Below are 23,266 nucleotides of genomic sequence, written 5' to 3'. Positions count from 1 at the left end.
ACCACAGCAGAGGGAAACTTCTCTGTCTTGTTGTTACTCTGTCCTCAGTAGCTAGAATATTTCCCGACACATGACTATTTATTCAATGAGGGAGAGAGAGACTTAAGATACAATGGTGGGACAAAAGTAGATGTGGTTCCTGATTTCATGGGGCTCCTTGTAGTTTAGTGATGGCAATAGACAGTAATGAAAGAATCCTACAATTTCATGCAAATTTTCAACTATGATAGATGTGGAGATGGGGAGGTTCTCGGGGCACTTAGGAATGAGGCAATTAACCACAAAATGGCTGTTACACTAGATCCCTGAGAAAGAGCAACAGGGTGAGATAAAATATAAAAGAAGATGTGAAAAAGGGTTGAGATGGGTAGGGAGATTAAGACCAAAGAAGGTGTGTGTTCCAAATTCCCAGGCTAGAGGAACATGCCCATTCAAGAAAAAAGCCAGTGTGGTTGACTTGCAGAGGGAAAGTGGAGGAATGGCTTTGAGATAAGGCTGGTCAGACAGGTGGGATCCAGGCCAAGGGAGGATCCCCTGGGCAATGTTAAACATTTGGACCATTAGCCTAGCATTGATGGAGAGCCTCTGATGAGTTTTAAGCAGTAGTAGAATGATGTGATCAGATTTGCAGTTTGAAAGAGGTCAGTGTGCTTTGTAGAGAATGGACCAGTGGTGGTTTAAATGGGAAAAGTACTGCCACATTCAAGGAAGAGATGTACGTAGTCTGGATTAGGACACTGTAGAGGAGATATAGTACCGTAGACCTATTCAGGAGATGTTTCAGAAGTCAAATCAACAAGATGTGGTTTTGGAGTAGATATCAGGTGAGGGAGAAGGAAGTATCAAGGATGATCCTGAGATTTCTGCTTCACTTGCCAGAATGGAAGCTTGTGCCATTCACTGATAATGGTCACCCTGCAAGACAACTATGGAGGTGGGGCTGGAGACTGAATTCAATTTTGTGGTGTGTTGTGCTTGAAGAGCACAATCTGAGATAGCCAAATAGGGACAGTTAGTAAATAATTGGTTATATGAATCTGGGACACCAAAGAAAGGTGTGTGCCTGAGAAATACAAATTTGTGAGGCATGCATGAATAGGTGAAAATTGAAGACATTGATGTGGATATAATAGCCTGAATATAGAAATTGGAAAGAGAGAAAGGCCGAGACAGAGACTTGAAGAAGTTCCATTATTTAATATCACTTAATTATTGGATGGAGAAGGATGACCATGCAAAGCAGAGAGAAGGAAGTGCCAGAGAATAGGAATAAGCCAGAGAAGATTCATGCATGTCAGAAGCCGTGAAGAAAATAAAGAAATGACTTGTCTATTTCCCCCACTATCATGTAAACTTCTTATGTTCACCATTGTCCCCAGAGCAACTAATAGCTTTGGCCCACGGTAGGCTTTTAATAAATATTTTTTTTTTAATCAGTGAATCAATATTGAGCAAGAGTTGTGAAATCATTAAGAAAAATAGGTATAGGACATTAAGGGAAAATGGGGGCAGTCACAACAAAAGGTAGGATTGAGGAGGGAATGGAAGATTTCTGAAAACATATCCATCATGGTGTTTGTGGTCAATTATTGGGGTTAGACTTAAAATGTTAACCCTACTTGGGTCACCTTTCCACCTTCTAAGCATTATGTGGACATGATGGCAAATTCCAGAAGGGACAACCTGGGAAACAGGAACAGTGAGATCTTGTGTCACTGTGGAGGGCTCTCAGAGAAAATCAGCTGCAGGTGTGTGTGGCTGACACTTTTAGAGCCCTGTTCAACTTTGATCTTTAGAAATTCCACAGCTACCGCTCTATAACCATTTTAATGTGTAAGCTTCAGAACGTGGCATGAAATGTTGCTGCTTTGGCTAAATATTCATTTATTTTAATTACTGTAGTAAAGCCTTAAATGGCACATGGTAGGTGCTGTCTGTAACGACCCCTAATCTTCACTGGCTTAGCCCAGTGGAATTGAAATCTCATTCCCATAGTATTTCTGTGTGGGTGGGTGGCGGGCAGCGTTCTCTACGGTGATCAATGAGCTCAGAACCCCTCCAACTAGTGGCTCCACAGCTGTGGGGTCCTGTGCTGCATCCTTTGCTTCCAGACAGTCAGTGGGAGAGGAGAGAAAAGAGGGCCTTATGAAGGAGGTTTTTTGCATGGTCCGAGCTAGAAGTAGTGTCCACCCTTTCTACTCACATTCCGTGGTCAGACTTCAGTCCTGGGGCCACACTCTATTGCCAGGGAGGCTACGGAATGGAGTTTGGCTGTGCACCCAAGTGGAAAGGGATACAGTTTGGTAAACCTGACCATCTCTCTCCATAGGGTCTTTTTTTCATATATTCTGCTAGTTTGAGGACCTAATTAAACCCTAATACCTTCCTTGCCAGAGAATCATCTTTTTTTTCCCCTTTATTCAACATATTTCTTTAAACTGTTTCTGCTTGCCTGCCCTAACTTTTACTTAAATGCCTTCTCTCTTCAAGAGAAAAAAGAAATGTGATTTGGGGGTGATTTCCCATAACTGTCCCACGATTATTTTCTAGCCAAAAAAAAAAAAAAAAAAAAAGCCCACCTCTGCTACTCAAACTGGTTTACTTCTCTGAAAACTACTACACGTCTCTCTGGCTTTACCTCTGAGTTTATAAAAAGAATTTGTATGGGGTTCTATTTCAACAAGATCTGGGAGGAAGGGATTTACAGTTTGGCTTTTGTCTAAAAGAGTGGTTCTTAAACTTTCAGAATTGCCTGGAGGGCTGACCCTAGAGGTTCTGATTCTCAAGGTCTAGAGCAAGGACTGAGAATTTGCATTTCTAACAAATTCCCAAGTGATTCTCACGCTGCTCATTCAGGGACCACACTTTGAGAACCACTGCTGTAAAATAAACTACTTTTTATTTTTTTAAAGAGGACATCCTGTTTTCCTGACCCTGAAGTTTTATTCATATGTGAAGATAACACAATAGGAAATGCATTTAAAAATATTTTTAAAAAATCCTTAGAAATAGAACATCTTAATCTTGCTTTAAGCCAGCCAATTTTTAAGCCAGTAGTCTGAAACTAGGCAAGTCATTGTGCTACCTAGATTTTCCATTTCTTTATTTATAAAATGAGAATAATAATACCTACTTTGCCTGGAACAAGAAATTTTGTCCCAGGCTAATCAGGAGCAAAACAGGCAGCAGATTTGCTTGTTTCTATGACAGGCAGATTTATACCCCATCAGAGAACTTCTGGGGGGCTGCCCACCTACAGTGAAAACCTCCTCAAATGAAGCCAGCTTAGTTTTCTTGAAGGCAGTGTTCACCAACCCTAGGGCAGAATTTGAAAACAGTGCACCGGCAACGGTGCTAAAAGGTCAGCGCCATATCCTTGTGATTCTCAATGCAGCTCTGTGACAGAATCATCTGTGTAGCTTTGAAAAAAAAAAAAAAAAGCCCAAGTCCTGGCATCACGCATTCTGAGGTGGGGCCTGGGCATCCAGAAATGAGTCTTATGTGTAAAGTGGGGTTAAGAGCTCCCCGTGGGAAACAGTCACTGGCCCTTCCCTGGTCCCTGAAGTGGGTTGTACTGTGACTTCCAGCTTACAGATGATGGGCACATTTTGTGCACTGCAAAGTTTGATTGCATTGGGGATATTAAATTCCCATGCAGTGAGCACTCTATCACAGGACAAATGAGAGTGTCAGAGCAGGCTTTTTAGGGCCCTGTGTTATTATGTTGAATGATAAACTGCTTGCAGGTGATTAAACTTCCTCCACGGGCTTAGAGGCCCTCACTTCTTTTGCTTTTCAGGTGGTGCCATCTATCTTCATATTTTTTTTTTCCCCACCAAAGAGAACGTGCACACATGTTGAATTGCTGGAAAGCACCCCAGATACTCCAGAAGTAGATTGAATATCATGCTTTCTGCTTAATTTTCCTGGTCACACAGAACTGGATCAAATCTAATGGAGCCATGTGAAGAAACAGGGCAACTATAAATAATGTTGGGTTTTAATATTTGACTTTGAGGTTTTATTTTGGCTTTTATCACTGGGATAAAAGCAAGCAAAACCGTAATGTGAGAAGGGAGTGAAACAGGCTAGGTCTGGGATACAGATGCCCACTGTGGTCCCTGCTGCTTCCTCTGACCGTGTGGCTTGGGTTTCCATTGTTTCTGCAGAAAAGTGGGCCAAAGGACATGGTTATTTATTTGATAAAAGATTGCTTAAACTTGGTCCCTGGGCTCTCCATGTTTATTTACACTTTTGAAAAGCTATGATTATTAACATACTTGACATTAAAGTAAACTGGCCTGAGTAATATTTATCTCAGAACCACTTTTAGCTGGTTCACATATCAGCACTAAATAAATGACTTTCGATGATTCTGGGAAGAGACAGATAGAAAACACAAATTGTGAAGTTTCTGGTGAACTGAATTCCATAGTTGAATGAACACCTTAGGACCAAGGCCTGTTATTTTCCTTAAATGTACTGATGAAAGAAAGAGCAACTTTGTAATGGGCGCGTTATTTTGATAGTTTTGACTGTCTAGAGATGATGAGAAATTTTCATCAGATGCTGTGATCAATGTTCTCTGATACCTCCCTTCTCCTAGAAACTTATTTTCTGATTACCTCTTGGCTATGCTTTTTTGATGACAGAGGCTTGATGTAGATGACTGCTTCTGGAAAAACTCTGTTAACCTCCCTGCAGGACAGACTGAGGGTACGCAGGCTTCTGAGGAAGGAGAAGCGGGGCAGGATTCTAGTCCAAGTCACTGAAGCTTGTGGGAAGCTGGGGCTTAGAACAAAATAGATCAGTATCCCCAATGTGTGAAGATGGCACCGAGGACAGAACTGGCCTCGGACCCTGACCAAGGCTGAGAACAGCCTATGTCAGCTGACAGCACCTTTCCTAAGTTCCAGCACGCATGGACATTGGAGAGAGCACCCGTGGGCCTCCCAAGCCTGGTGCAGGGTCTTGGGCTCTGGGAAAAGATGCTGGCACTGTATTGCATTATTCTAGAAACTGAATACAAGAGGCTTATGTTTTTATTGTTTTACTGCCAGGAGGAGAGGAAAAAAGATAACTTGCAAATCAAGTGGATACAAATTGAGAAAGGAGAAAGATTGGCTTGCTGAAGGCACAGTAACCCTTTTATTTCTCTCTCTTTTTTTTTTAGATGTCTGTGAAGAGTCAAGTCAGGCTGAATCCCCTTCTGTTCTTCAGGAATTCTTTTCAAAGTATTTTATTCTTTGTCTCCGATCAGGTCCAAAGATGTGACACCGTACATAATTGTTATCATATTCCGGAGTTGACATACAGACTTCAGAACTGGATGTGGCATGGTATAATTGTTCTGTCTAATTAGCCCTAGAAACTCGGAGTTAAAGTCTCACACTGCATGTCCTTTGGCATGACATCAGTCCACCACTGACTCTGATGGTCAGCAGGAGTTTAAATATTTGAGCCAAAGCATTTCGCCTAGAGTTAAGATTTGTGTTCAAAGACAACTTCTATGGAAGGGAAAGAAAGACTTTTTGTTATCATTGTGCCCTCTTTGGAATTAGCACTACCCAAATTAACCCTAACTTCTCATACTTCCCCAATACATTCACCTCTTAAACTTCTTTAATTACCAACAAAAATGGGAAAGATCATCTTCGTAATTAGCTTTTGAGAGATAGATCAGTCACACCTATTAAACTCAAGCTATGTCTAATATGGGGTTTCAGCCTAATGAATGAGCTGTAAATACACTGCCTCTCTACACAGTGAGACTAGATAGAAACCCTGGTTTTACAAGTGCTGGTTATTGATTAAACGACTAGACTGTTTTGACACTGATTCTTTCTTTTTTTTTTTTTTAAATTTTATTTATTTATTTGAGAGAGAGAGAATGAGAGATAGAGAGCACGAGAGGGAAGAGGGTCAGAGGGAGACCTGCTGAGCAGGAAGCCCGATGTGGGACTCGATCCCGGGACTCCAGGATCATGACCTGAGCCGAAGGCAGTCACTTAACCAACTGAGCCACCCAGGCGCCCGACACTGATTATTTCTATTCTGTACACTTATCATCTCAGGCTCGGAAGAGTTATTAAAGTAATTAAAGAGTTATTAGAGGCCACTGTCCCCTTACCCATTCAGTGCTGGTACCATCTTTACAACATCCCCCCCAAGTGGTAGCCTTGACCACAAAAGAACACATCTAGTGCTAGATAAAAACAGACTCCAGCAATCAGCAGACAGTAATAATTTGGAGTCATCCCTTGATGCATTTTATTTAAAATTATGGTAAGCTTCAGCTTAGGAGAGGACCTAAATACATAAATAGATAAAGTGATACAAAATGTGGTGAATGTTTTGATAGAGGCAACAAGTAAGTTGTTCAGAAACACCTGACTGCATGGGAGAGTCTGGGAAATATATTCAGAGGGGACATTTGAGTTTGTCTCAAAGGTTAAGTAGGGGAGTGTGTGTGTGGGGGGAAGAATAGTATTCAACAGAAAGGATAACAGGCTCAAAGATACGGAATCCAGGAAAGGCCCTGTTTAGACTTGCTGAGAAGTGCAGAATGGCTGGACGGGAGGGTTCATGAAGTGGAATGTGAAAGAGATGGCTTGCACCAGGCATTTCGGAGCTTGGCTTGCTCAACCAACAAGTTTAGATTTCATTCTATAGGGAAAGAGGAAGATGTCAAAAGGTTTAAAGCATGGGAGTGACTTGATCAGATTTCAGTTTTAGGAAGATAATGCCAGTGGCAGTTTTGAGGACTCATTTGATGGAAGAGAGCCTGATTCAGGAGTGCAGATTGGATGGAAAGCAATCTGTTTCACTGGCATCCCCCGTGTCCCAGTTTTGGTTCAGAAAGTAGAGTCACTGTGTGTAGAGCCAGCCTTCACTGGCCATGGCAGCTTGTTGTAAAACATCATGCCTAATTTGTGTGAATATCGGCAAAGTGAAATGAGAAACTGTGGCAATTACAAGAATTGACCCGAAATACCAAACATAAAGAACTGTAAGATGGGAAATCCCTAGGTCATCAGAGAAGGTTTTTTGGTTTTTGTTTTTTGTTTTCCTGTAAAATGCTCAACTTTAATTTGGCTGGACATAGTCTGAGGCACATACTCTGTCATTTGATGATTTCAGCAGCATGTTATTCCGTGACATCCTGTGGATCATGAAGTCATCATGGAAGAGGACAAAATGAAGTCACAGGAGTATTGTATTCTAAAAAAAGGGGGGGTTGAAATAATATCAAGAGTGGCAGTAGCCGTTCGCAAGTACTTAACAACTTGTGTTCTCCTGGCTGGCATGTGGAGAGTCTACAGCCATCCCACCCTGAACACGCCCGATCTCGTCTGATCTTGGAAGCTAAGCAGGGTCGGGCCTGGTTAGTACTTGGATGGGATTACTACTCTCAAACCACCACAGAGGAAGCAGTTTTGATCGTCTTTCAGGAAATGCAATGGTGGTCAGAAGGTGAAGAGTTTGAACTCTTGATTCTCTCCCACATTCGTTTCTGCCTTATGGGGTTGACATTATCTGCCCTTCCTGGCTTGCTGGTGGAACGGTTCCCATTTCCCTGCCGTCACAAATGCTCCGAAGACAGATAATGTCACAAAGAGAAAATTCAGTCTGTTTCAGGAAAAGATGGGGGAGAAATGTGCATTGTGTAGAGCCATGAAGCGAATGCTCAAATATCCTTGCTAATTTAGCATGAAAAATAAGCTTTCTAAATAATTTCTTTTTTTTCACGTTACAAGTGGATTTGGTAGCATCCCCACGTGGAGGAAAGTAGATGTGCTAGCAAATGACAGAAGAGTGCAGTCTGGACTCTGGTCGTCTTCCCTGCAGGGCTGGGTGGCTTCTGTGCTTTGTCTTCTCCTGGAGGTCGCCTGATAAAGAAATGTGTGCTGGTCAGAATTGATTTCTGGCATTCCTGTCAATGGCACCCACCATGTGGCCCACCCTGGCACATTCCCTGGCAACGGGTCTGTAGCTGTATCCCATCATTTCATATTTTCTGCATGCTCCATCAAGCTAAAAAGCAGCTGTTTATTATGCATGATGTGCTCTGTAGTGTGGCTGAGGAGTAACTGCAGCAGGCTGAGTCTTATGCTAGATTCTCCATTTTTGCTGCCAGCCTCTCTATTATATTCCATAAAGATGTTTTTTTGTTATGGACTCTCAGAAGCAAAAGGAAGTTGTTTTAGGGTCAGAGCCAATTGGCACCCTGTGAAGGACTGCCAGATCAGAAGGCCAGTGTAGATGCAGAGAAGCTCTTTAGAAGAAGATGCAATGAAGGGCATCAGACATATGCACAAAACGTACCTTTTCTGTAGTTGTGCGTATGTGGTTGTAGATAGGGTATCTTCTGTGGAAGGTGTGATTCACTATGAGCTGGAACAGTCCTTTCTATGAGGTTTGGGAACTGGTTAAAAGACGGACAAGGACAGGAGACCGGCATTCACTAAGTACTTAGCTCAGGTCTGGGCCTTTGCTGTGTTCTACTTCACACAATATGCCATTGATTCTCAAATAACCCTGAGACGTAGGAAGTTTTACTTCCATTTTTTGGGTAACATGTGAGAAATAAGCTCTGAGAAACTGTAACTTGCTTAGTTTTTCACAACTAGAACATGGTGTGGCGAGGATTGAAACCCAAGTCAGTCTGGTGGCCATTCCTGTGCCCTTTCCATGACCCTCTCCATGCTCCCAGCTGAATGGAGCCCCAGGGGGGAGAACTCTTTCTTAAGGCAGCCCTGGAGATTCTCAGAAAGGACTTGACAGGTCTCCAACAATTTGCTTCTGGAGGTTTCAGTGATTTAGTGGCTAGAGATCTGTTCATCCTAACAACATAAAAGCAGACTTCAGTGTAGTTTATCTCTATTAATAAATTATGTGCGCCATGTTTATATTAGCAAATAATATGGCAATTTAAGAATCATGTTTAGAAAATATAATTATGTCTTAAGGTTCTATAGAACACAGTCTGATAGCTATAAGATTATCATATTCCAATGACTATGATAACTGATTTGACATGTGTGTTTCCCTGTCTCTTCTTACCTTGAACTCTTGACCTTCTTCCATGAGCTCAAGGTTATTCATTAGTTCTGGGAGGGTTTTTAGAGTATAGTTCTAAAACAAGAGAGAAGCTCTGGCTTGTGAGTTGCAAGAATCTGGAATTTGGGCATCAGAGGCCTTAGCCCTGAGATCAGTAGGCAGAATTTATGCCCAAAGTGATAGATTTGGAGGACTATATTGTGGGTCAGAGTGAGCTTTTCTGATATCTAGGTAGATAAAAATTCTGTGGTATGACAGAGAGGAGACAAATCAAAAGAGAAGCATAGGGCATTGCTGATGGGGTCTCTGGAAACCAGATGTTTGGGGTTGAATATTCTTTAAAATATATTTTAAAAGAGGGGCGCCTGGGTGGTGCAGTCGGTTGAGTGTCTGACTCTTGGTTTCAGCTCAGGTTGTGATCTCAGGGTCATGAGATCAAGCCCCTTGTCGGGCCCCACACTCAGTGTGGGGTCTGCTTGAGATTCTCTCTCCTTCTCCCTCTGCCCCTCCCACTTGTGCTCTCTCTCTCTCTCAAATAAATATATAATCTTAAAAAATATATATTTTTAAAATAGAAACTGTGTACATTTAAGGTATATGAAATGATTTGATATATATATTTACATAGTGAAATGATTTCTAAAAGTCAACCTAATCAACATGTCATCTCCTGACATAGTTAATTATATTTTGTGTGTGATGAGAGCACCTGAAATCTACTCTTAGCATATTTCCAGTGTTTAAACAATATTATTAGCTATAGTCATTGTACCTGTATATTAGATGTCTGGTCTTGTTCATACTACATAACATAACTTTGTACCCTCTGACCAATATCCCTCCTATTTCTCCACCCTCTAGCCACTGGTAACCTTTGTTCTACTCTGCTTCTATGAGTTCACCTTTTTTTTTTCAACTTTTTTGCCTTAGATTTCATATGTAAGTGAGATTATACAATATTCTTCTTTATGTGTCTGGCTTATTTCACATAGCATAATGTCCTTCATGTTCATCCATGTTGTTGCAAATGGCAGGATTTCCTTCTTTCTCATGGCTGAATAATATTTCCCTCCCTCCCTCCGTGTGTGTGTGTGTGTGTGTGTGTGTGTGTGTGTGTGTGTGTCTTACATCTTCTTTACCCATTCACCCATCACTGGACATGAGTTGTTTTTCAATTTTGACTACTCTGAATAATGAATGTGGGAGTGCAGAGATCTCTTTGAGATCTTGTTTTCATTTCCTTTCGATAAATGCTCAGGAGTGGAATGGTTAGATCATGTGGTATTTGTTTTTAATTTCTTGAGGAACCCCTGTACTATTTTCCATAGTGGCTGCACCAGTTTACATTTCTACCCACAGTGTACAATGTTTCCCTTTCTCTACATCCTCTCCAACTTGTTATCTTTTGTTTTTTTGATGATAACCATTCTAAGAGATGTGAGGTGGTGTTGATTTATGGTATTGATTTGCTTTTCCCTGATGATAAGTGAAGCTGAACATCTTTTCATATATCTTTTGGCCATTTGTATGTCTTCTTTTGAGAAATGTCTATTCAGGTCTTTTGCCCATTTATAAACCAGGTTATTTGTTTCCTTGTTATTGAGTTGAGTTCCTTATATATTTTGGATTTTAACATCTTATCAGATATATGGTTTGCAAGTATTTTCTCCCATTCCATAAGTTGTCTCATTTAATTATTTCCTCTGCTGTGCAGAAGATTTTTTAGTTTGATATGATCCCATATATATATATATATATATATACACACATATATATTTTTTTGCTTGTGCCTTTGGGGTCATATACAAAAAAAATCATGGCTAAGAGCAATGTTAAGGAGATTTTTTCAAAAAAAAAAAAGAATAAACTGTTTCCCTAGGGGTGCCTTGGTGGCTCAGTAGGTTAAGCGTCTGCCTTCAGCTTAGGCTGTGATTCCAGGGTCCTGGGATTGAGCCCTGCATCAGCCCTGCATCAAGCTTTGCATCAGGCTCAGGCTCTTTGCTTTGCGGGGAGCCCGCTTCTCCTTCTCCCTCTGCCTGCCGCTCCCCCCTGCTTGTACTCTCTCTTTCTCTCTTTCTGTCATATAAATAAATAAATAAATAAATAAATAAAATCTTTTTTTAAAAAAAGAAGCTTTTCCCTTATGTTTTCTTCTAACAATATTATGGGTTCAGGTCTTACATTTAAGTCTTTAATCCACTTTGAGTTGATTTTTGTATAAGGAGTGAAACAAAGGTCCAATTTCATTCTTCTGCTTATGGAAAACCATTTTTCTCAACACCATTTATTGAAGAGATTGTCCTTTCCCCATTGGGTGTTCTTGGCCTCTTTCTTGAAGATCTATTGACCATAAATGCATGGATTTATTTCTGGGCTTTCTATTCTGTTCTACTGGTTTATATGTATGTTTTATGCCAGTATCATGCTGTTTGATTTACTATAGTTTTATAGTATATTTTGAAATCAGGTAGTGTAATGTTGATGTTGAATTTTGTCAAGTGCTTTTTCTGTATATATTGAGATTATCTTATGATTTTTTTCTTTATTCTGTTAATGTGGTATATCACATTTTTAAGCTATCCTAGCATATTATGGATAAGTTCCACTTGATCTAGGTGTATGATCTTTTTAACATGCTGTTAAATTTGGTTTGCTGGTACTTTGTTGAGGATTTTTGCATCTATGTTAATCAGGGATATTGACCTCTTGTAGTATTTTCATTTTTTTAATTTATTTTTTATTATGTTATGTTAGTCACCATACAGTACATCATTAGTTTTTGATGTAGTGTTCCATGATTCATTGTTTGCGTATAACACCCAGTGCTCCATGCAATACATGTCTTCCTTAATACCCATCACCAGGCTAACCCATCCCCCCACCCTCATGTAGTATTTTCATCTTGCTTTTGTATTAGGGCCTTGTAAAATGAGTTTGAAAGTCTTCCCTCCTCTTCAACTTTTTTGGAAGAGTTTGAAAAGAATTGGCTTTAATTCTTCTTTTAATGTATATGGAATTCACCAGTGAAACCATCAGGTCCTGGGCTTTCATTGGTTGGGAGATTCTTGATTACTGATTCAATCTTTATGCGTAAGTGGTCTGTTCAGATTTTCTATTTCTTCATCAGTCAGTCTTGGTAGGTTGTATGTTTTTAGGAATTTATCCATTTCTTTTAGGTTATCTAATGTATTGGCTTAGGGAAGCAAAACTGTAACATGAAATAGGCTAACTCATTTAACTGCCCCTTCAATTCCCATTTTTTCCCCAGGAGGCTTTCCTTAGGGGACTAATTTATTAACTAGTTAATTAACTAGACTAATTCATTGCCCAATTTGTTAATTCAACAAACTTAAATTGAAAACCTGTCATGTGACAGCTTTAGGGGACATAGGGATCTATGAGATGTGGATATAGCCCATATGACGTTAGAGTCTGAAAGAAGTGATATGATAGAGACAATCTCAAGACAATACTGACATGATAGGAAGGTACAATTAATTCAATCATTTTTTTTTTTATTAAAAACTTTAGCTTAACTTCTGCACCCTGACTGCATTGAAAATACTCTTGTGTGGGACACCAAGGGACTTTATGCGACCCACTCGAAAGGTTGTTTTTCTGTCTTCATCTTACTTGATCTCCAGAATCATTCCACACAGTGGACATTCCGAATCTCCATGTGGAAACTCCCTTCTTGGCTGCTAAGACATCACAACCTCATGCTTTTCCTCCCTGTCTGCTTTTCAGTGTATTTCTCCTTTGCGTGACATCTAAATCTTGACGTTTTTTAGGACTCAGTCTTGGAACTTCTTTTCTCCTCTAGTTATATTCTCTTCGAGGTATTAGAATATATACCCATGACTAAATTCCATCTGTTATACTGATGAATGTTAAATTTCTATCTGAAAGCCAACTATTCCTTGAATTTCAGTCAATACCTATTAATCTATCTACTTACCCATTTGTCTATGTCTATTTCTAGCTCATCTATAATATTATCAACCTAACATTTCACTTGGATGTCTCATGGATACTTCAAAATCAAAAGTTTGAATTGCTTATGTTCGTAATCTGTTCTACTTCTGATCCTTCCCATCTCAGTAATTGGCTCCATCCAATTGTTCAAGTCAGAGTAACAATAGTCATTCATGATACTTCCTTCTCCCTTAACCTCCATAAGCCTATTAGTTTCTTTTTTAATCTCTAAAATATCTTGCGTATGTCCACTATTCTCTATCTCCATTGACAACACCCTAGAAGAGGACACTTTATAGCTTGCCTGGATAACTGAAATAGCTTCCCACTTGGTCTTGTTTCTATTCTTTGTTTCTCTAATATTTCCTACCTAAAAGAGAGTAACTTTATCTTTTTAATTTTATTTATTTGAGATAGAGCGAGAGAGAGAAAGCACAAGCGGTGGGGGGGGGCAGAGGGAGAGGGAGAAGTAGGCCCCCCACCCCACTAAGCAGGGAATCCAACATGGAGCTCAATCCCAGGACCCCAGGATAATGACCTGAACAGAAAGCAGATGCTTAACCGACTGAGCCACCCAGGTGCCCCCAGAGTAACTTTTTTAAAATGCAATTTGCCTTATGATAACTTTGCTTAAAATATTTTGAAGACTTTCCATTGCATTCCAAATAAAAATTTAATAGAAAAAGGGTATAAAGTCTCCAAAGCAATGGAGGGGAAAATGGAATAATAAAAAAATTCTCAATCCAAAGGAAAGTGAGAGAGCAGTTAAACAGGAACATTAAATAGATAGGACAAATAGTACATAATAAAATGGTAGATTTACATTCAAATATGCTTTTTTATTGTTATGTTAATCACCATATATTACATAATTTGTTTTGGTGTAGTGCACATTCTGCATGGAGCACTGGGTGTTATGAACAAACAATGAATCATGGAACACTACACCAAATATGCTTTTAATTTAATCTAACCTAAATGGGCCAAGTCCCTCAGTTTAAAAGATGAAGTTTGACAAACTGGATAAAAAACAAACTAACATAATGTTATTTAAAACACATCTAAATATTAAAACTACAAAAATGTTGAAAATCATTACCAGAAGCAGAGGATCTTACAAAATGATAAATGTTCAATTTAGTAAGAAGATAAACAATTCTACATTGTATTCAACTAATAACATAGCACTGAAACTTGCAAAATAAAAACTGACATAACTGCAAGGAGAAATGGACAAATTTACAGTCAGAACAAGACATTTTAATATGTCTTTCTCAGTAATTGATAGAACATAAAGAATCTTGAAAACTCTTGCAAGATTATAAAAGATTTGAATACCAATTTAACAAACTTGATCTAATATAATGTATAATATAACAATGGATATAATAGAATGTGTAACACATATAATACATACTTTATAATTGTATATTATTACATATATTGTATTTATTATATATTATTATATGCTATATAATTACACATAATATACCCTATATTATATATAATATTTACTACATTATAGGTAACAGGTCATATTTCCTAAATTTGTTTAAATTTCTACTCAAATATAAATATAGTCAAGCTTGCTAATTTTATTTAATAAGTTTGCATATATATATACACACACACACACACGCATACTAAAATAGGCCAAACTTACTGATATATGTACACACATACTAAAATATCAGTGTGTTTATTGATTTTGTAAGGACATTTTTTTACCATGATGCCTTGCAACACCAAAATTTGTGTATTACCACCATAAGGCAAATATTTTAATGAGCATTAATTTCAAACAATTTTCAATAGCAGTCATAAGCATGTCGGATCATTCTCCAGTGACATAATGATCTTCCAAAAACTTTAATTTCTTGAACTGGATGAGAAATCAAAACATTAGTGGAATTAACTTATTTTCCATGGTAAAATACCATGAAACTGGCATCACTTAATGGATTGCAAGGGTCTGTTGCTGCTAATGGAGCCAACACATTCACAGATATTGCTTCACTTTTTGAAGATACCCAAGAAAAGCCTGAAATCAAAATGAGTGAAATTTAGAAGAACAAGCGTTTGCTCTAAAAAAAAGATAAGCTTCACAGAGTCTTGTTTAAATGCATTTTCTGCAGCTGCACATACTGGAATATTATTTTCTAACTCAGTCTTCTTACTTACTTTTGAAATAGATTCTGAGCATTCTTCAGGAGATCTGTGTCTTTTTAGTGTTCAGTGGTATCACTACTACCTTCATAGTGGATTGTAAATGTTGGCAATTTTTGTAAATTACCTGGTCATCATTAACTTTCTCAGAGATAGATATGTAGTACTTACTTTTTCATTAAACATACAGTTCCATTCTTCTGAACTCATCGCCGACAGGGTTTGTTGTAAATTGCAAAGTAATGAAAAATAATAAAATAGTTATATATTTATGATTTGCACTGAAAATAATGACAAAACCACCATAGCAAGTGTTTTGCAGCAGATTTGCTCATCATCTATTTTCCACACATACTTCATGTAGATCTGACATGTCATTTCCCACCTTGCACTGACTCTGCTGGCTGGCAACCTATGGTTTCATGCATATCACAGGCTCAGGGCATGGCCCAATGAGCTGGTGGACCAGATAGTTGTCAAGAAAAGTGGTGCCTTCTTGTTTGAGTGAATGCAGTTATTTTATTAGTGAGGCCTTGGCTTTCCTTGAAAGGAAAACGTTTGTTCTGTTTTATATGAGGAAGAATTGAAAAAAGAGAAAGGGGTTAATACTGGCTACCTCTCAACTGTAACCATGTGTTGAAGCTTCTGGCACATGTCTCACATACACATGATGAAACCATGGCAGCATCAGGAAGTACACAATGGAGATCTACCAAACCCATTAAACATCATGTGTGACAGGTGTTTATTAGATACTTTTTATTACATCAAGGAAACCTCATTCTATTCTCTGTGCAGCTTCCCCCCCGCCCAGGACTGATTAGGGAAAATAATGAAAGCATGAAAAATAATGACCAGGAATCAAAAATGGGACATTATTGTATATCTTGTAGTATCAGCAAAGATGATAGGATATTATGAACAGTTTTAAGACAAAAATGTGAAAATTCAAATGGAATGGAGACACTCTTAGAAAACTACCATTTCCCAAAATGGACATAAAAAGAAATAGAAAATATGAGTGGTTGTATAACTATTTAAAAAATTGAAAAGATAATTTAAAAACTTTCCTTAGAAAAAATATGATGCCTAGATGACTTAGTTATTGAGTTCTGTCAAGCTTTTGGGACATAAGTAACTGCTATTTTTTATAAACTTTCCAGAGAATGAAAAGGCTTGTCTCACAATTCATAGTATGAGGTTATCATGATTTTAATAATGAAGCTGAAGAACATGACAAGAAAATTAAATAGGCAAAAATCACTTACAAATGTAGATGAAAACATCCTAAACAAGATATTAGTAAATCTAATACAGTCATAGATATAAGGGATAGTGTATTGTGACCAAGTTGAGTTTATTTTAGGAGTATGTGGTTGATATACAAAAAATTAATTAAATTTATTACATTGCAGAGTAAAAATGGGAAAATATCCTATGGCAATTTTAATAGATGAACAGAGATATTTGTCAAAATTCAATATTTTCATTAAATTAAGGAAAAAACCTCAGCAAAGTAGGAATGGAACGGAACTTCTTCTCTTTGATAAAAAGTATTTAATAAACACCTACAGCATACCATGTTTATTGTTTAATGATGTTTGATGCTAAAGCTTTGTAGAATTTTCCTGTGAGTTTAAAAGCAACCAATGTTGCTCATTATCATTAGCTGTATATGATATTTTTTTTCCTGGAGGTTTTCTCTGGTAAAATAAATCAAAATCAAAAACATCAAATTATCAAAACAACAACAAAACCAAATAAAAAGTATATGCTTTGAAACAAAAAAACAAAATTTGTATTATTCTTGGATGATACAGTAACATTATATGCAGAAAATTTAACACAATCTACAGGTAAATGATTAGAATTAATGATCATTTAGCAAAGCAACTCTAAAAGACCAATATACAAAAGTAATTATATATACTAGCAGCAAGCAGAAACTGAAGTTTAAATAAGGCACTTGATTAAAGTATCAAGAAGCTAGAAGCAAATCTACAGATAAAATGATGAAACTTTATTAAACTAAACTAAAAATACTGCAATAAATGGAGAAATAGTGATCATGGATTGGAAAACTCAAATTTGCCAAAATGTCACTTTTCCCTAAATTGATCTATGGATTTAATTTAAATTCAACGCGAATTTCACTTGTCTTGTTCTTATTCTTGTGGAATGTGAAAAGTTACTTCTAAAGTTTATATGGAACTGCAAAGATTGAAGAATAGCCAAGTTAGTGTAAATCTACGTTAAGTTATACCATGTGGTGTTAGCACAAGGATAGATAGGAGAAGGAACAGAAGAGAGTATCTAGAAAAAAACCAGGCATATATAGACACTTGATTTATGACCAAGTGACACTGTGGAGCAGTGGAGGAAAGGCTAGTGTTCTCAATAAATGGTTCTGGGACAGTTGGACATCTTTATTGCAGAAAATGAAATTGGATTTCCTGTCATACCTAACAGAAAAATCAATTCCAGGTGGATTATAGACTTACATATAAAAAACAAAACAATAAAACTTGTGCTAGATAATAAGGGGAGTATCTTCCTGACCTTGGGTAGGAAATTATTTCTTAAACATGACACAAAGGGCATTAACTAAAAGAAGATCAATAAAGTTGGTTTCATTAAAATTAAGAAGTTCTGTTCATTGACATACACCATTAAGATAATACAAAGGCAACCACAGAGAGGGAGAACATATTTGCAACAATTTTAACTGAGATATTCAGAATACATAGAGAATTATTATAAATCTTTTTTAAAAAGAAAACAAAGACTACCAATCCAATAGAAAAAGAGGCAAGCGATTTCACAGGTGAGGAAATCCAAATAACCAATGTATATTTATTTTTTTTTGAGATTTTTCATTCATGTATTTATTCCACAATCAAAATAAATCGTAATTTAAAGCCATAACATTTTGAAAAGGTAAAGGAGACTTTGTGTCACAGCGGCATTAATAAAACAACACTGGTCTAAAGTGCAACACTAAACAGGTGTTTTCTGCTCCCAAGGTGGAATAAATACATAACAATTACACTTAAAATTTCACTAAAGATCTGGGAGGAGGCAAGTAGCCCTTGGAAATAAACTGTCCAAGGAACAGAGGCAGGCTGCAGATAACTTTTCTTAACATTTTACCGCAAGAAGGAAAAACCCCCAAGGTGTCTGTCTACTAGCGCAAACCCCCGTTTCATGCTCCTGGCCTTGGTTCTTCCTTCCTTCCTCAATCACATCCAAATCCAGAAAGGCCTCTGCACCCCATGCTCAAAAACACCACTGTGAGTCCCCAAGGACCTCAGCACAGACTGTTGTCAATGAGTCTGTGTGCGACCTTCCTCCAGAACCTCCAGGGAAATCAGGAGCCTAAAGAGTAGCAGCATCTCTTTAAACAATGGTTTTAACTGTCCAATGAGCTCTGATGGACCATGTGCATTTCATAAACAAACCAAAATAGTGCCTTAGTATCTTCCTATTTCTCTGGGAAAATTTAAGTAAACCATTCAAGTAAAAAAGAAAAATGTTTACAGAGCAGTGAAAAATGAAAATTCAAAGGGTTTATGCCAAAAAGCAAACCAGTCCTCTGCAGCCTAATTCATTTGTTTCTGGGCCGCGAAGCCATGTAGAGAGCAATTAGGCAGTAGATGGTCCCCCCCAGCGTCAGCGCCATGGTGGTCCGGTAAAGCATTTGGTCAGGCAGGCCTCGTTTCAGGTGGATAGGCACACCGTCGGATTTCAGAAGTCCCCAAGCTGGTCCTGAATCTGCACATATCTTTGAGGATGGGGAAGCTGCCTTCTAGCAACAGCAGGAACAGACACTGCCACTCCCACAGCACCTGATCTGCAGTTGGGTCACTGACCTCTCAATTATCTGGAAAAACTTCTGTAGCTCAGGAACTTTGTTTTTCCCAGCATAATCACATACAGCAAAATCAGAACTCAGTTTAGTTGGTGTGGCAAATATGATAGGCGGTGCTTCTGTGGAAACCACAGGTCTTAATCCCTGCGGGCTATAGGCGTCGGAAGCCCATGTTCCAGTCAACTTCTGCATGAAGCCACTAAACTTGTAATACATGACGCCCGGTGTCCGGCTTCCCGCGGCCGCTACCTGCGCGACTCTAACCAATGTATATTTAAAACGGTGTTCAACTCCACTGGGAATCAAATAAAGCCTGTCAAAACTTCAATGATAAACAATTGTATATCCGCTAGATTGGAGAAAATTTAAAAGTGGGACAATTCCAAGGCAAGAACATGGAGAAATAAAGGCTTTCAAAAACTGGTGGCAGCTAACATTGGTCCACACACTTTGGAAAATGCTTGGCATTACACATGAGCTATAAATGGCAATTTCTGAATTATTTGTCCTGCTATGGCTGTTTTGTCTCAATATTCTCTTAAAAGAAGGATCTTTTCCCAAAACTCCTTCAAAGGAATTCTAGCTAATTCAACAGATATTTACTGAGTGCTTACTATGTTCCAGACACTATGCTCGTTTTGCAAAAGAAGATAAACAGTCAAGTAAGATTCAGTACTTGACCCCAGGACTTCGCAATTAGTTGGAGATTGACAGACATAAATTGTCAACAGTGAGACAATGTGGTAAATGTGATGGTTAGAATAGAATGCTAGGTAAGAAAATAGGAAAAACACGTAGCTTCGGTTGGAAGCAAAAATGAAGGAGTTTCTATGTGGTGGGTGACCTGAGATGAGAACTGAAGATGGTTTAGGTCTGAGTCACTAAGGTAAGGTTGATAGGATGGATAGCGACCTAAGGTGGAAGGAACCTAAGTTGGAAGACCCAGTGTGTGGAGAATGTGGTGACGTGAGAACTGCAAGTCATTTAGTGTGGCTGACATGGTGTGAAGTATGAAGTGGGCAGAGAGTGAAGCAAAAGAGGCTGGTGGAATCCAGGAAATCCAGGTGATTCAGGGCCTTATGTATCGTTCTAATGAATATTAACCTTATCCTGAAGATATTGGACAATGCAATGAGTAATTTTTAAGTAGAGAAGTAAGAAAATGCTTGTATTTTAGACAGATCTTTCTGCGTAATTTGGAGAACACCTAATAGAATGAAAACCTGGTGTGTGGGGATAAGGCCATCTGACCAGAGGCAAAGTTAAAACACTAAACTGAAGAAATTAAATAACTTAGATTTAAGAAGTTAATTTTATCCCAAATATCTATGTAATTCAGATTTTTCTTCAAAAAATTTCCAGATTATTGCCAACTCAATTTGCCTGGTTTGTCATAATTTATGTAAATGAAACAAGATTTATTTCTTCTTTGAATAGGACACAAGATTTCAAGGAAAAAAAATCTATAATATTTTACCAACGATGTGAGATATAATGAGAAAAATACAATGTCAAGAAAGCCCTGACTTAAATTATTATCAATAAGCAAAGGTGAGGTGTTACAACAGCCTGAACATTTTTCAAAAGTCACTGATATCTGATAGCTAGTGATTTGTTCAATGTTTGTCCAAGAGATGGGTTAATGGCGAATTTGTAGATTATGGCCGGCATCCAATCAGTTTTCCAGCAGGACAAGCCCATCATTTGATAATGTCACTGGTTCAGTTAGGATTAACGTAGGACGAGTGGGAAGTTAAGTGAGTCTTCAGAACATTCTGTCCATTAACAGAGGGAACTTGGAGAAAGATTCAAGGAGAAGAATTTATGGGTATTTTCAGCTTTAGATATATTTGTATATTGAAAAAGGGAAAGCAAAAAAAAAAAAAAGAATATAAAATAAATCTCCAAAGACAAGTTCTGATCTTTCCTCCTACTTGAGAACCATTAACACAAAATTTTATGGTGGTAGCTTAGGTTGAGGTACCTAAAAACACGTATGTTTTAAATGGGTGTTCTAATAGGTTATTTCCCATTATAAAGCAGAAAATGTCAGCATTGTTCGTGAAGGCCTAGATACCACGAATCTTTGTTTAAGCTCTGTGTTGTCCTGCTCATCTAGTCAAATCTGGAAAGAACCAAATGTGAGATGTCTTATTTTGAACAAACACTTGACATTGCTATCAGATAAAATTACAAGCTAGAATTCTATACAAAGTCACATTGTAATTAAGCTGTTCTAATTGAATACTTTATCTTTTTTAATAGTTACTCTTGCCTTCAGTTTATTAGTAAACATTATCTAATAAAGTACTCTATTATATAGGAAAGTTTGAGCAAAAGGGAAATTGTTTGGGGAAATGAGTAAGCAATGAATAGAATTTGAAATGAAATGTTGTCTTGTGGCAGCCAGGCAATTATGTTCCTTCACAGAGTAAGTGCTTAGTATCCATTTTGTTCATGTAGAAGGCATCTCTAGTGATTCAAAGGAGATAGAGAAACAGTTCTTAGGGCTCTCCAGTTTCCCATAAAACACTGCATTGAAAAGATGAATAAACATATAGTTAGATGTTTAAAGAATAAAGTAATTTTATTTCCACTACTGGTCATAAGGTGATGAGTGAATGAATGGGTTGTACTTTGGCTATATGGTTTCTGGCTTTAGGAAGACAACCTTATGGTCAGCTTTGCCACATTCTGCGTGATTGGACTTTCTTGTAGGGAGACAGCCCAGTCCTTGATTGTAATGATTCACTTCCTGAGTTTATATATGTATGTCAGACAAAGTACTTAGCTTCTGGGGTGCCTGGGTGGCTCAGTCGGTTAGGCGGCTGCCTTCAGCTCAGGTCGTGATCCCGGGGTCCTGGGATCAGGCCCCACATCGGGCTCCCCGCTTGGCGGGAAGCCTGCTTCTCCCTCTCCCACTCCCCCTGCTGTGTTCCTTCTCTCCCTGTGTCTCTCTCTGTCAAATAAATAAAATATTTTTAAAAATTACTTAGTTTCTAAGAGAGTGGTCTCTATTTCCATCTCAGGGATCAGGTGACCTTCTCACACAAATGAAAATCAGGATATGTGTTTTGAAAAGTAAGGATAAATTTAATATTACAAATAGAAGTTGCTATGTCCTAATTACCTATTGCTGTGTGACAAATTACCCCAAAACTGAGTGGCTTACAACCATAAACATTCATTATCTTAACGCTTCCGTGGGTCAGAAATCTGGATGTGGCGTGGCTGAATGTCTCTGGCTCAGGGTCTCTGACAAGGCTGAAGCGAAGGTGGCCAGGGTTGCAGTTATCCCAAGGCTCCATCAGAGGAGCAGCTTCCAAGCTCATCATGCAAGTGGTTTTGGCTGGACTCAGTTCCTACTGGGTTGTTGGAAAGAAGGCCTAAGTTCCTTGCTATAGGAGACTTACCACAGGGCAACTCACAACATGGCCCCTGGCTTTGAAGAGAGTGCGTGGGCTAAAGAGTGAGGGAGCGCCGCCCAAGATGGAAGGCACAATCTCTTTGAAACCTAATCCCAGAAGTGGCACCCCATTACCTGTGCTATATCCTAGTTGTTAGAAACCAGTCACTAGGTCCAGCCCACGCTCAAGAGGAGCGGTACCCAAGGGCATGAATCCTAGGAGGTAGGGATCATTGGGGCCATTTTAGAGGCTATCTTCTACCAAGCTGGAAAACTGACAAGTGTGAATTCTTCTGTAAGCCCCCTCTCTGAGTCAAATTCCTTCAGCCAAGATTCTCAGTGTTCTTTCATCATTGGGTCCCTGCCCTGAATCTCCCCATTTCTTCACTTTTCGTCAGGGATGGTTTTCCTAGAACTGTTTTTGCATATCTGCTCCTTAAAGCCATTAGCAGTGCCTAAAATTAGATGGGGGTTATATCTCAGAGATGAGTATACTAGCTATGACCTATGTTCTCTTGACCTAGCAATTTTGAGGATTTAGAGAAACTTTAGAACCACCTGAGAATGTTTACACATTTGTTATCAATTTTAAATTCAGGGGATATGGAACGTGGTTAAGACTCCGGGACAGAGGATTTGGAAGATTTAACACTGGCTTTGTTTGACTTCTAGGCAAAACTCACTGTCCTTCAGCCACACTTTACTGTTGTTCTTGGAACCTGCTTTATGGCAGGAGTGCACATGAAGAGGAAAAATGTCTTGAACTTGCTACCACCCAGGTTATTACATCT

General features: G+C 38.5%; 1 pseudogene; it reads right to left on the bottom strand.

Annotated features, from left to right (window-relative positions):
- Positions 1-18,070: 18,070 nt before the first annotated feature.
- Positions 18,071-19,319, bottom strand: LOC112824300 (cytochrome c oxidase subunit 7A2-like, mitochondrial pseudogene; annotated as a pseudogene).
- Positions 19,320-23,266: the final 3,947 nt, after the last annotated feature.

The sequence above is a fragment of the Callorhinus ursinus genome, unplaced genomic scaffold (genome assembly GCF_003265705.2).
Source record: "Callorhinus ursinus isolate GAN/ISIS: 27379988/994484 unplaced genomic scaffold, GSC_fseal_2.0 scaffold9, whole genome shotgun sequence".
Lineage (NCBI taxonomy): Eukaryota > Metazoa > Chordata > Mammalia > Carnivora > Otariidae > Callorhinus > Callorhinus ursinus.
Note: the sequence above shows the minus strand (reverse complement) of the source record. Positions and strands in the feature narration are given on the sequence as shown.